This window comes from Vulpes vulpes, chromosome 5 (assembly GCF_048418805.1).
Source record: "Vulpes vulpes isolate BD-2025 chromosome 5, VulVul3, whole genome shotgun sequence".
In the NCBI taxonomy this organism is placed as follows: Eukaryota; Metazoa; Chordata; class Mammalia; order Carnivora; family Canidae; genus Vulpes; species Vulpes vulpes.
Genome location: NC_132784.1, coordinates 139,256,679 through 139,270,973, shown reverse-complemented (window position 1 = coordinate 139,270,973; position 14,295 = coordinate 139,256,679). Strand labels below are relative to the sequence as shown.

The window sequence follows — 14,295 nt, the reverse complement described above, 5'->3', positions numbered from 1 at the left end:
GATATACAGTACACCATTAGTTTCAGATGTAGTGTCCAATAAATCATCAGCTGCCTCTAATGCCCGGTGCTCATCACACCCCATGCCCCCCTTCAGGCCCGGCACCCAAAGCCCACCGTCAGGTGCTCAGATCCATCACGGTGTATGCAGAGTCGACATCCAGAGCCTTTAGCACGCGGTGGAACAGCCCCTGACCCATGAGAATGGACACTGAGCTCAGTCAGAAGGGACACTGTGGCCCATCCCGCTGAGCCAGCTCAGTGCACCTCAGCCCCAGCGCACAGCAGATCCCGTCAACGAGGTGCAGGCCTGACGGGGTATCTGGCTGACCTCCATGTGTGCTCTTGCGATTGTCACCAAAAATGTGTGGGACCTACACGTCTAGAGTTTTGCTGGGCTCTGATCTCAAATGCTTTGCTCAGTTGGCCTAAGCGCCAGCGAACCACTGACTAGCAAGTGCCTCCAGCCCAACGCTCAGATATAGGAGCTACCGGGTCGTTTCCACCTGTTACAAGGGAACAGCAGCTCGGAGGAACTCCTCTGTTCAAAGGAATCCACAATCTGGCAGTCCCCAGGCCTTGACCAAAACACTCCCCACCCAGCCCCGCCCTCCACCCAAGACCGTACAGTTGACGACAAACCAAAATGTTATTACAGCAGTCACTGTATGGATAATACAATTATCTTTTCTCTGTCGTCTTGACACCTGTGCAGGTAAGTCATCCCGGGACGATGGCTGGCTCTCATTTTTCTCTCTCTTCCTATACCGATCATAATGCCTAGAATAAATGTGAGCTGCTAATAAACTCCGGAGTTTATTAGTTAAAAATGAGAATAAGGCTTTTAGTTCTCACAAGCGCTAAAGGTATTTAGGGATGATCTGTGTTTGATGTCTTTCTTTTATCTTTTCCTTGACAGGAAAACAATTAAGAGAGAAGGGACATTTTATAGCACTGCCAAAATGGCAACTGTGTAGACATTTCTCATCTCCGCTTTGGAAGGGAAACAATTTATGGTTCGTGTTAGTCCATCTATAAAATGGTGCTTGTCAGATAACATTCTGTGGAAATCAGAAGAGTCATATAAGGGGGAGGGGGGATCGTGGTGTGGGTTGCTCAGTGAGAAACAAGCTTTCAAAGAGCAAAACTGTAGCCGGGACTCAGGGATGCCAGAGCCCCTGGCTCTGGGGATCCCAAACAGACCAGGCTCAGCCACTTGCCACTGACAAAATCCCAAGGCAGAGAAATAAGTGATGGGAAAACAAGAAATGAATTTATTGCAGTGAGGCCAACACTGGGAAAACAGTGGACTAGCATCCCAAGACTCTCTCCAAAGAGCCCAAGAGACTTCTGGTTTAACTAAGGAGAATGTGGGACAAAGGCCAGTGGGTACCTGCAGGCAGGCAGTAAAGGTCAGGTCCATCATTGTCTTGGGGTTGGTAAGGGGGGGGGGGCATCCTGCTGGCTCAGGACCACCCTTATTGCTTGAGGGGATAGTTTTAGTTCCCATTAGGGCATGTCTTGCCTACAGGATCTTTTGCCTGAGTTGAGAGATAAATCATGCATAATTAGTATACCAGGAAATACAGAAGATGTAAAATGTTTATGTACATGATTATATATTTTTCTTTTTTTTAGATTTCTTTATTTGAGAGAGAAAGTGTGTATATGAGAGAGATAGAGAGCACAAGCAGGGGAAGGATTAAGGGAGAAGCAGACTCCCCTTGGAGCAGGGAGCCCAACTCAGGGCTTGATCCCAGGACCCTGAGGCCATGACCTGAGCCAAAGGCAGACGCTTCACCCACTGAGCTACTCAGGCACCCGATTATATATTTTTCATGATTTCACCTACAGCTTTTATTCTAAAAACACATTTTCTCATCACATCACTAAGTGTACACTTACCTTTTCTAATACAGAATTATTTTATGTTTAAAATACAACTCTTTTCACATTCATGGATAGGGAGACTCAGTATTACCAAGATGCCAATCCTTCTTAACTTCATCTGTACGTTGAATGGAATCTCAATCACAACCCCAGGAAGTTATTTTGTGGATCTTGAGAGAATTATTCTAAAGTTTAGATAGAGAGGTGAAAGACTCAGTAAACCCAATATAAGATTGAAAGAGAAGAATGAAGTTGGAAGACTGACACTCCCTGACTTCAAGATTTACTAGAAAGCCACAGTTATCAAGACAGCGTGGTACTGGTGAAAGAATAAATAAGTATATCAATGGGATATATTGAATAGAATAGAGAGCTCAGAAATGGGCCCCATAAATAAAGTCCACTGAACTTTGACAAAGGAGCAAAGACAACACAATGGAGCAAACAAATGGTGCTGAAGCAACCGCTTGTCCCCATGCAAAGAAGAAACAAGAACTTAGACATAGACCTTACACCCTACATAGAAATGACCTGAAAGTGGGTCACAGACCCAAATGTAAAACGAAAAGACTATTAAAAATCCTAGAAGATAATACAGAAGAAAACCACCATGCCCTGGTATATGGCAATGATGCTTACATATGACGCCATTGGCAGGTGTTGACACAAAATGAACAAATTTTTGGAATCTTTAAGGGCAAGAAAGAGAGTTTTATTTGAGCCCAAGTTAGGACATCTGCTTGGAACCACATTCTTCACAGGGAAGAGACTGCTCCTGAGAATGAATAGCTTTTACAGCATGACATACTTTTTACATCTTGTAAAAGCTCAAAAGATTACAGATTAGCATAGAGGCAGGAATCACAGATTTTATCATAAAGGAATGCAGGGAGTAGGAGTGCTGATGCATATCTCCAGGACAAGATGGTTTCCCTTCAGGCCACTCGCTCGCAAACCACATGGACCGTGCGTGTGTAGAAGGCTGTAAATCAGGCTTTTGGTTTGAACAAAGTTTATATACAGTCATGTTGACTTAGAAAGAAACCTAGAGTGGCCTTCCTCGTATGTGAGCCCTTTAGAGAGTTTTTCTCTCCCCACATGATCCATGAAAGCAAAAGAAGTCAGTGTTACGCTGAACCTCATTAAACGTTAATACTGTGCTCTGTGAAAGACAATGTCAAAAGAATGAGGAGACAAACTGCAGATGGGGTGGAAAGATTTCCAAAAGGCACATCTAAGAGAAGACGTATACAGACTACTCAAGGAACTTCTAAAACTCAGCAAGAAGAAAACAAACAAGCTGATTAAAAAATAGGCCGAAGACCTTCACAGACACCTCACCAAAGGTACACAGATGTCAGATTAGCACGTGGAAAGTTGCTCCACGTCATGTCATCAGGGAAAGGCAGATTAAAACCTCAGGGAGCTGAGGATAGCACTGCACACCTATAAGAATGGCCAAGATCGGGGATCCCTGGGTGGCTCAGTGGTTTGGTGCTGGCCTTTGGCCCAGGGAACGATCCTGGAGACCCAGGATCTAGATCTAGTCCTACGTCGGGCTCCCTGCGTGGAGCCTGCTTCTCCCTCTGCCTCTCTCTCTCTCTCTCTATGTCTATTGTGAATAAATAAATAAAATCTTTTTAAAAAATTATATTATACACAATTAAAAAAAAAAAAAAAAAAGAATGGCCAAGATCTGGAACATGAACAACGGCCGATGCTGGCAAGAACATGGAGCAACGGGAACTCCCCCGTATTGCCGGGAAGGATACAAAATGGCGCAGACACTGTGGAAGAGAGTTTGGTGATTTCTTACAAAACTGAATACAGTATTGCTGTATGATCCAGGCATCTCATTCTTCAGCATTTTTCCCAAAGGAGTGGGAAACTTGTGTCCAAACAACCCCCTCACACAGATTTATTCCTAATTGCTAAGATATGGAGGCACTCAAGAGGGCCTTCAGTTGCTGAGATGATGTGAAATACTATTTGGTAATAAAAGAAAAGAAACGAGCAACCAAGCCATAGAAAGACATGAAGGAATCCCCAATGCATGTTAGTACATGAAAGAAATAAAAGGCTACAGAACTGTGTGGTTCTGACTAGACGATATTCTAGAAAAGGCAAAACTATGGAGGCAGTAAAAAAAAAAGGTCAGTGGTTGCCCAGGGTGGGAGGGAGGGAGGGAGGGAGGAAGGGATGGGTGGGGTACAGAGGATTTTTAGGGCAGTGAACTTGAATGAATGGATTCCTGTGATGCTCATTTGCAGAAAGCCACAGAGTGGACAACCCCAAGAGAGACTCTTCATGTCCACCAGGACTTTGAGAGAGTTTGATGTGCCAACGTAGCTTGGTCATGACAAATGTACCACTCCAGTGCTGGGTGTTGATAAAGGGGGCATGGGGGGGGGGGATCTCTATCCCTTCCCTTCAATCTGCTGTGAATCTAACACTTCGCTAACAAAGCCAACCTTAAGGAAATATTTCTAAAATACATAACTGCTTCATATATTTGCATTTTATTTCCAGCTGTTTATTCTCTCTCGTGTGGAGTTAGAGTCATTCTTTGTTGATATATTAAGGTCTTATGTGCACCAATATCCATTCCAAGAATTTCTGTTTCCTTAATTGTTGGGGATGTCTTAATTGTCATGCATGTATACGTTGTAATTAATGTCCCCCACCCATTGTCTTCACTCTGTGCCTGGTGGAGGTGCCAGGCATTCGCCTCCGCACATTCAGCTTCTGAGTCCAAATGAAAATGAAATACGGACATGCAAATTTGCTCCTTCCAGGTATGCTTCAAAAATAAAGGTTAATTTGAAAAGAGCCATAAACTCACAGGAACAGTGAGACAAGGGGAAGAGACACTCGAAGGCGATGTGCAAAGTTAAGGAACAGGTGAGGTGGGAGCTGGCCTAGCAGCCCTGAAGGAGGGGAGTCTCCAGCCCAGAAGAAAGCAGGAAGCAGCTTGATTCTTCCCACAAAATCGTGCCTCCCTGACCGGACCTACTGCAGGGACAGGGCTAGATACAAGGAGGGAGGCACAGGGCCTCGTGGTCCTCCACAGAGACTGGCCTCCCCTGTGCCGAGGTGGCGGAGGGTCAGTCACTCCCTGGAGAGCTCCAGCCCCAGGGGACCGGCTGTGGGCGGAGCACAGGCCTGCCACACGCAGACTCCAGCAGCTTCCCCCGTGCCAAGGCCAGGAGGGACCCTCGTCCCCAGCGCTCATGGATGACCACCAAACCAGCATCTAGGGCCTTCCCTGCAAAGCCTGGTCAGGACATGGGGACACAGTATGACGCTGACAACAGCACGGTCCACCGTGGCTGGAGGGCCGGCAAGGCTGTGGCATTCCCATGCTGGTCCGCTCGGCCGGCTTAGGGGAGCCACCCCCAGCCGTGTCCCCAACCGGCACGTGACTCCTGCAGCCGAGTGGAGGACCTCGTTCAGACCCGGCTCCACAGCCCAAACCAGGACCCGGGGGCCCAAGAACTGCCTCGGTACCTGCTGGGGCGTGCAGAGGACGAGCACAGCTCCCCGCAAAGAGAGTTGTGCCCTGAACCCAGCAGCTACCTCTGCAGAGCCCTGCGAGCCAGCAGGACAGTTAGGGCAAGGGGACAGCTACCGCAGGCCTGAGCCGCAGCGCCACGCGGTCCCCGTCACCCACAGCATGCAGGGAGGCCCCACCACGTTTGCTGGGGTGATCCCCAGTGGCCTGAAGTCGCATCGCGTCAGTGGGGCACGTCCCGCTGGTCTCCCTGCAGCCCCTGTGCTTTGGTGGCAGCAAGGTGAGGATGGAGCCACAGGACCAGTACCTGGGGAGGAAGAAGCGGAAGGGCAAGATGGGGAGGGGACAGGCGGCGGGCGTGCCTTTCCATTCAGCCGTCACATGCTTGCCCACTTAAGGATTCACCAGATGCAATTCAGACGCCTTTTTAAAGGGGTTTTCGAGATGTCAGACCCTCTCTTCCTCCTTAAGCATGCATTCCATACTTCCAGAAACTAGGATGAGCGTGTTTCTTGGAATGCTCCAAGCATTTTCAAATCATGTGTCCGCTTCATTAACGCATGAACTGAAAATGAAGTTCACCTGCATTTTAAAAGTATTTGCCAGAAACCCATTAGATAAAAATTATCATATGTATGAAACTAGTGAGCTCATGTATTTTATGAGATTCTGGTCAAGACCGGTGCCAACATACAATTAAGTAAAGTTACAGAGGATTTATAACTGTTACTAACACTGGAAAATACATGAATATTTATTTGATTTCAGATTGTAAAGTCTTTGGGGCATTTATGGAAACACAGTGAGTCATTGGTTATTGGCTAGTGCTCTGTAACACAGGTTTCTTCTTTTAATTTTTCGGCCTTTTTCCCCACTGCAATGTCATTTACAACTTTAGTGTTTTGGGGGAGTCTCAGTGGCTCAGTCGGTGAAGCATCTGCCTTGGGCTCGGGTCATGATCCCAGGGTCCTAGGGTGGAGCCCCACATCGGGTTCCCTGCTCAGCGGGGGGGGGGGGGGGGGGGGCTGTTTCTCCCTCTCTCTCTACGTCTCCCCCAGCTCATGCGCTCTCTCTCTCTCCCTCTCTCAAATAAATAAAATCTTAAAAGAAAAGTTAAATTGAGTTTTTCATCAATTTAATATGCAAACAACATACCAGCAACAGACCTAAAGGTGGATGCAGTAGATGAATCGCAGAAATGTTCACATAATGTACAAATAAATCAGTAAATGGAAGAAAATATGAGGAGAGTGGCCTAGAAAAACAATTCTGGAAACCAAGTGACTTCAGACAGAAATCCTTTCTGTGTGTCTCCGATCTTGCCTACCCCTTTGTTGTGTTGATCCGCGTGTTCACGGCACAGGGGAGCGAAAGCATATCCCTGTGTGTGTGTTCAGAAGGGGGAGCGGAGCGGAGCTGCCTGCGTGTGGCCAGGAACCCACCTACATCTCCCTCCCTCTTTTGGATGAACCCAGGAAAAGAGCTTCATGTTGGAGAGTATTTGAAAAAAGATGTGTTATTTAGAATAAAAAGAAACCTTTTCAGATTAGAAGGAGGAGGAGAAAGAGGAGGAGGAAAAGAAGGGAAAAAAAAAGAAGAGGAAAAAATAATTTTATTACTGAGTAAAGGCACAATGTGAAACAACGCTGCCTGGCGGTTCTTACCGTCTACGTGGCTGGGCCCCTGGCAGAGGCCTGGAAGTGCACTGAGGAATTCCCAGCCCACCTGGGAGTACAGAGACTGTGCTTGCCACCGGCAGAGAGTCCAGTGACCATGCAGGCTGACCCCTGGATGCAGAGAATCCACCCCCACCTCCCCACGAGCAGCTCCCATAATAATGAACGGAAACAAGGCCTTGCTTCCCGTGCAGGGGATGGAAATGCTCTTCTCTGGGCAATTCAACTAACCCCTAGGAAACACCTAAAGATAGTGTCAATAATTACCCTCACAAACAGCTCCAAGTAGTTGGGGTCAAAATTAACGAGCTCTACTCATTTCAGAGCTTCCAATTAGCTTTCAATCCCCTACTCCTAATTACAAGAAGACAGTCATGTATTACCATATATCTGAGAAAGCTCCTATCTAGGAAAAGAGAGACTTCCGGAAATAATCAGGGGGGGGGAAGCAATTTGGAGGAAAGAGAGCTCATGCTGGCAGAAGAAAACTAAAACAAAACAAAATTAACATGCTCAGAGGAAGAAACTACAATATATGCTATTATATATATATATACATGTTATCTTTTATATATATTTCATGTTCTTATATGTAATGATGTAGAAATAAATATAAGAATTCTTAATAAATAAGAATATACTTATAGGGATCCCTGGGTGGTGCAACGGTTTGGCGCCTGCCTTTGGCCCAGAGCGCGATCCTGGAGACCTGGGATCGAATCCCACGTCGGGCTCCCGGTGCATGGAGCCTGCTTCTCCCTTTGCCTGTGTCTCTGCCTCTCTCTCTGTGTGACTATCATAAATAAAAAAATAAAAAAATAAAAAAATATATATATATATATAAAAGAATATACTTATATATAAATAATGCTCAATAAACGAGAATATAATCCTTATACATGAATAATATTAATAAGTAAGAATTATATGTACTTATTTGCCATATATGTGCCATTGATTTAGGTCATATGTATTATATTCAATAAAAAGTGAAGAATTTATAAGAACTAAAGCCATAATAGCATGAATATAAAACCAAATAGAAGAATGTACAAGGAAAGTCAAAGAAACCTATGGAAAATGATTAGAAAATCTAAAATATGGAAAATATAAAATGTAAGAAATGTAGTTTCAGGACAGAGGCTCCAACAGCCCAGTAAAAGGAGTTCCAAGAAAATATAACCAAGGAAACAAAGTCATGACAACCATCAGCGAAGTAATTCAAGGAACCTTCCAAGAACAAAGGACATGAAGGGTTCAGTTAAAAGGCCTTGTTTCTGTTTTCCAATTAAGATCTAAGAAGCTGAGAAGCATTACTCGAAACCTCACTACAAGAAAAAAAAAGGGGGATAATTTAAAAATCAGACTTGTTCTCGAATCCATCAGAGAGCCGAGACTGCAAGATAAAATCCTGAAGATAGACTTCTCACCAGAAAATTTTCAAGTGAGAGGAAATGAGGGATATGCTTAAAGCACGAATTACAAGAATTACAAACAAGGTGAACCCAGAATTCTATTGAAAAATACCTTTCAATAAAAGGCAAAATACAGGCTTTTTCAGGTAAGCAAAAGCTTAGGAAAGCCGCTAACAGCTGACGCGCACTGGAGGAACTGGCAGCCGCAGCTCTCCAGGCAAAGCTAGGATGGCAGGCAGAAACGCGGATCTGCGAGCGACGTGCACGAAGGTACACAGAGATCTATTGTTCCTGTGTGTAATTGCTCTAAAATATGATGAGCTGTGAAAAACAACAGAGTAACAACACTTTCCATGTTTGTTTCATATGTAAAAGTAAAACGTATGACGAAACATCACAAATGATGGGAGGGAAAAGTTGGGTGAATCCAGCTGAAAGATCTTTACGCATTTCCGGCAGTATAATATTTGAAGATGTGGATGTGATTTGGATGTGATTAACTCAAAATACATACATCTAAATCCCCCTCCAAAAAATCACCCAAAAATAGATGCTAAAAAAGAAGACCAAATGATAATCCAAAAATGAGCATAGAAAGGAATCACAAAAAAAAAAAAAAAAAAATACTGAACTAAGGGGGCTGGCTGGCTGGCTTAGTAGGTAGAGCACACGACTCTTGATCTTAGGGTTGTGAATCCAAGCCCCACGTTGGGTGTAGAGTTTACTTCAAAATAAAATACATTTTTTAAAGATTTCATTTATTTATTCATGAGAGGCACAGAGAGAGAGAGACAGAGAGAGGCAGAGACACAGGCAGAGGGAGAAGCAGGCTCCATGCAGGGAGCCCTACGTGGGACTCGATCCCGGGACTCAAGGATCATATCCTGGGTCGAACAAAGGCAGGCGCTAAACTGCTGAGCCACCCAGGGATCCCCTAAAATAAAATATTTTTTAAAAATACTGAATTGATGCAATAAAAGAAAAAAGAGAAAAAGTGATAAAAGTTCAAATAAAACATGACTAGCAAGATAATAGATCCTAATGCAATCATATCAAAAACCTCATTAGATATAAACGACATAAGCATAACATTTAAAAGCAGAGACCACCAGAATGGATAACGTAGTAAGACCCAAATATATGCTATCTGTAACAGAGCCACTGTAAATATAAAGACGTGCGTGCACCTGGCTGGCTTAGCCAGTGGAGCATACAACTCTTGATCTCCACATTGTGAGTTCGAGCCCCATGTGGGGCATAAAGATAAATAAATAAATAAATAAATAAATAAATAAATAAATAAATAAATAAATAAATAATGGGTAAAAGCTGAAGGATATAAAAAGATGTATTTTTCAAATTGAAAGAAAAATGGACCATCTATACAAATATTAGACATAGTACCTTTAATAATGCTGCCAGGGATAAAGAGGGTCATTGCATACTTTTCCTTGTAGCAACGATGTTTCAAAGTACACAAAATGAAAAGAGAAATATAGAAATCCACAATTGTAATCGGAGATTTCAACACTCCTTTATTGGTAATCAGTATAATAAAAAATACGTAGATATAATGGACCCGAATGACACTCTCAACTAATTTGACCTAAGTGATATTTAGGGAACACTTCCAGCAATACAAGATACATGTGCTTTTCAAATGTACACGGCACAATTGCCAAAATAGACTTTATTTTTGGCCCCAAACCCCCAACTCTTAACAAATTGAAGATTTTGAAATTATACCAAAAATGTTGTTGGGTCACAATGAGAATAAAGTGGAAACAAACAGAGAAACAGAGCTGGAAAAAAATCCCCAAATATTTGGAAATTAAACAAAACACTTAAATAATCCAGAACAAGATAATTAATAGCAAATACTTTAACAAGAATAACATCACAGCATGTCAAAATTTGTGGAATGTAGCTCAATAAGCATTTTCCCTTGGGGGAAAACATAGCAGCAAATACTTACATTACAGAGGAAGGATCTAGTAAATCAATTACCTAAATTGTCATTTTTGAGAAACCAAAAAACGAAGAATAAAGTAAGTCCGAAGCAAGTAGGAGGAAGAAAAGAATTAAGAACCAAGATCAATTCAATTTAAATAGAAAAGCGATAGGAAGAAAAGCCAGAGAAACAAAAGACTGCTGCTTTGAGAGGCATCAATAAAATTGTATAAGCTCTAACCAGAATGACCAATAAAAAATACAGAAGAAATAAATTACAAGCATTAGGAATAAGAGTGGTGACATCTCTCTACATAAGCCCACTAAGTGCCTTAAAGGGATGATGAGGGAAGAGCTGGAACGGCTCTCCACCCAGGAATCCCACGGTTTACATGAAATGGAAAACTCCTTAAAAGACTTGTCTGATTTGTCTTCTATCTGTTAGAGAAATTAATTTGACAGTTAAGGATCTTCCAGCACAGAAAACTGCAGGCGCAGGCGCCTCCGCTGTCCAATTCGGGCAAGTCCTTAAGGAGGAGAAAACATACCCAAGTGGTCAAGCTCAACAAGAACATCAAGGGGAGAACGTATCTGATGATGCAGGCCTCACTTTGAGACCAAACCCAACAAATACCGTACCCATAAAGGAAACCACAGAATAACATCATTTGTTGCATATAGATGCACACACTCTCAATAAACCCTCACAAATAAAACCCAGAAATACCTACAAAAGATTCGCACATCACGACCAAGTCTGTTTCTCTCTAGAATGCAAGTTGGCTCAACATTTGAACGTCAATCAATGAGATCCATCATGTATCACAGATTTCATGTTAAACATGTTTTTTTCCCACAATAAAAATAAAACACTTTTTTAAAAAAGAACTGGGTTTAAGAGTAAGAAGTCATTGGAAAATTTGAGGGGAGGCCTGCTCTCTGCGGTCGTGGAGGCTGGAGGTGGCCCTGGGATGGCGGCCCTCTGGGGACCAAGGATAAGCCTCACTATGGCTTGTGCTCATTTCCTCGTCCCTGAAAGAGGAGCTGGAACCAAGAGTGGACCTGCTACGTGAACGTCCGCGTCAACAGGCTGAGTAAGAACAACTAGAGGAACCAGAACCAGGAGAGGAGACGGGTGAGCGACTATCGCGCACCTTGTTGCTTTGGGGTGCTCCGCGGCCCTCGAGATTCCTACATACCGTAGGGGTCGGTGGCAACCTTGTGTGGAGCCAGTGGTTCGGGGCTGGTTTTCCGACATTTGCTCCCTTCGTGTCTCCACGTCACGTTTTGATAATCCTCACAATATTTCAGACTTTTTCATTATTCCTCTCTTTGTTGCGGTGACCTGTGCTCAGTGACCGTGGCTCTCCGAAAGCCGGGACGATGGTTCGCATTTTTTTTTTTTGGAAATGAAGTATTTTTAATTAAGGTTTGCTCATTGTTTACACTCAAGGCTAGTGCATACCTAACAGATGACAGTCTAGTGTAAACAGAACGCTCACACGCCCTGGGAAACGCAGGAAATTCATTGGACTTGCTTTATTGCAATGTTTTGCTTTATTGTTGTGGTTTGGAACCCAACTGATAACATCTCCAAGGTGTGCCTGTACCTTCAAAATTAAAATTTAGAAAGGACAGCGACTAGCCAGGCATTTTACATATCCGAAGACGCGGCGATGTTTCTGCACACATTCTCTCCCAGGAAAATCAATGAACAGAAGCACAGATCTCCCCAAATGGTCCTGTTAATGAGGATTCCAAGGCAACTACTTGTATTTTTGGGAGTAAAAACTAAAATAGTCCAGAATGCATCTCTTAATTAAAACCAAGGATTTTTATTTTTACGTGACGGCTAGTTATTTTTCTCGGCTATGTCAATTATACGGAATACAAGTTGTGTAAAAGGGTGTCTGATGTCGGACCCGTAGTGCATGCAGACCAGCGGCTGTCCTGCTCTGCACAAAGCCCCGTGGCAGCGGAAAGGCAGAGAGTTCTAGAAAACGGCATTCAGATAAGCCACGTTTTAGCGGTTACCTGGATAGCTTCTGCTTAGAAAACGGAACACTGCTTGTTGTCTCATACCAGCTGGGCTTTATATGGAAAAGCACACAGGGCTCGTGAATTGTCGACTTCTATAGGTTTTCAAAGGTCAGAATTGTCCTTGTTTCGGCAGTAAAGTCGGTGCGGGTGGGTGTGGGTAGGCTCCCGCATATGGCACATGCTCCGACAGCCTGTAGCCGCCTTCACCGCCTTAATTCAACGGAAACAAGTCTTGCAGGTTGGAAACTGTAGTTAAGGATGTACAGCGTCAAGAACGAAAGTCCAACGGGCACCTGGGTGGCTCAGTTGGTGAAGCATCCAACTCTTGACTTCAGCTCGGGTCATGATCTGAGGGTCACGGGATCGAGGCCCAGGGCCAACTCTGTGCTCAGCAAAGGGTCTGCTTGAGGTTCTCCCTCCTTCTCCCTCTGCCCTCCCGCTTGTACACTCGCTCTCTCGCTCGCTGTCTCAAATAAGTAAATAAATAAATCCTTAAAAAAGTATAAAGCCCAACCCTCTGAGATGGAGGCCCGCTGCTGTGCCCGAGGCTCACCCCGCACCTCACGGCAACAGTGCCTCAGCACACCTTCAAAACTGGATGGATGCACCCAGATTAGGGCATTTCTTTTTTTGTTTAAGATTTTATTTATTTATGAAAGAATGTGCAAGCGCGGGGGAGGAGCAGAGGGAGGAGCTCCCGTTGGAGCAGGGAGCCTGATGTGGGGCTGGATCCCAGGCCGCTGAGACCATGACCTGAGCCCAAGGCAGATGCTCCACTGACTGAGCCCCCCAGGCACGCGACCGGGGTCTCCTTTTTTCTTATAAACTATAATACAGTCATTGTGGGAGGATAGGAAACATAGATTTAAAACAAAAAAGACCATGAGAAAAGTCACGTAGAATTCCATTTTCTAGAAAGAACCACTGTTCACGTAGTGGCTGTGTGCTTGGGGTTCACACGCACACGCATGTAAAATGCTTGGTCTTTCTTAACCTCCTTCCTCTCAGAGCGCCAGGCTCTGCACCGGGTGAGTAAACGTCTCTCCTCCTTTCAGGGACCCCTGCTTCGGGTTTGGCCCCGTTTACTGGACGATTTGTAGGTGGAGGCTGGAGAAGCAGCTTTACCAAAAAGGATGGACTTGCAAGGACGTGAAATGGCAAAAGACCCTGGGCCACTGTGTGGGCGAGCGCTCTGTATTCTACTAGATGAATCCCCTTGCGAAGATCCTCTTGCGGTGAGTCCTCTGCACACACGGCAGCTCCCCAGGGTCCCGGCCCGGAGGATGAAGCGCGTGAGGATGCGGAGCTCGCCGAGGGGCAAGGCCCCGGGTAAACCCCCAAGGAGCCGCAGTGCATGCCCCGAGCTCACCTCGGGGCCCGGGGCAGGGAGCAGGGGGGCAGTTTGCTCCGCAGGCCGGACAGGGCTGCATCAGACCAAAGAGGGTCGGGGCACCAGTGGCGAGGACGCAGCCCGACGGGACCCACAGGAGGGGAGCAGAGGGCGCCGCTGGACATGCTGCCCCTGCCCGGCCCCTGGACACGGGGCACCTGCCCGGCCCTGGACATGCTGCCCCTGCCCGGCCCCTGGTCACGCGGCACCTGCCCGACCCCTGGACATGCTGCCCCTGCCAGGCCCTGGACACGCAGCACCTGCCCGGCCCCGCGGGGTAGGAGTCACAGTGGAGACATCCCGACATCCCGGGTGCAGGGCGGATCTGAGCTCGGCCTCCTGCCCCAGGCGGGTGGAGGGGCGTGTGGTCAGCCTCGAGCTGGCTGTGAATCCAGCAGAAGCTCTAGGGGCAAACATCCCCCCT

The 14,295-nt window shown here is 45.4% G+C and overlaps 1 pseudogene; it reads right to left on the bottom strand.

The window, feature by feature from the left end:
* Positions 1–13,996, bottom strand: part of LOC112925852 (S-phase kinase-associated protein 1-like) — a 32,739-nt pseudogene extending 18,743 nt beyond the window's left edge.
* Between the last annotated feature and the right edge of the window lie 299 nt (positions 13,997–14,295).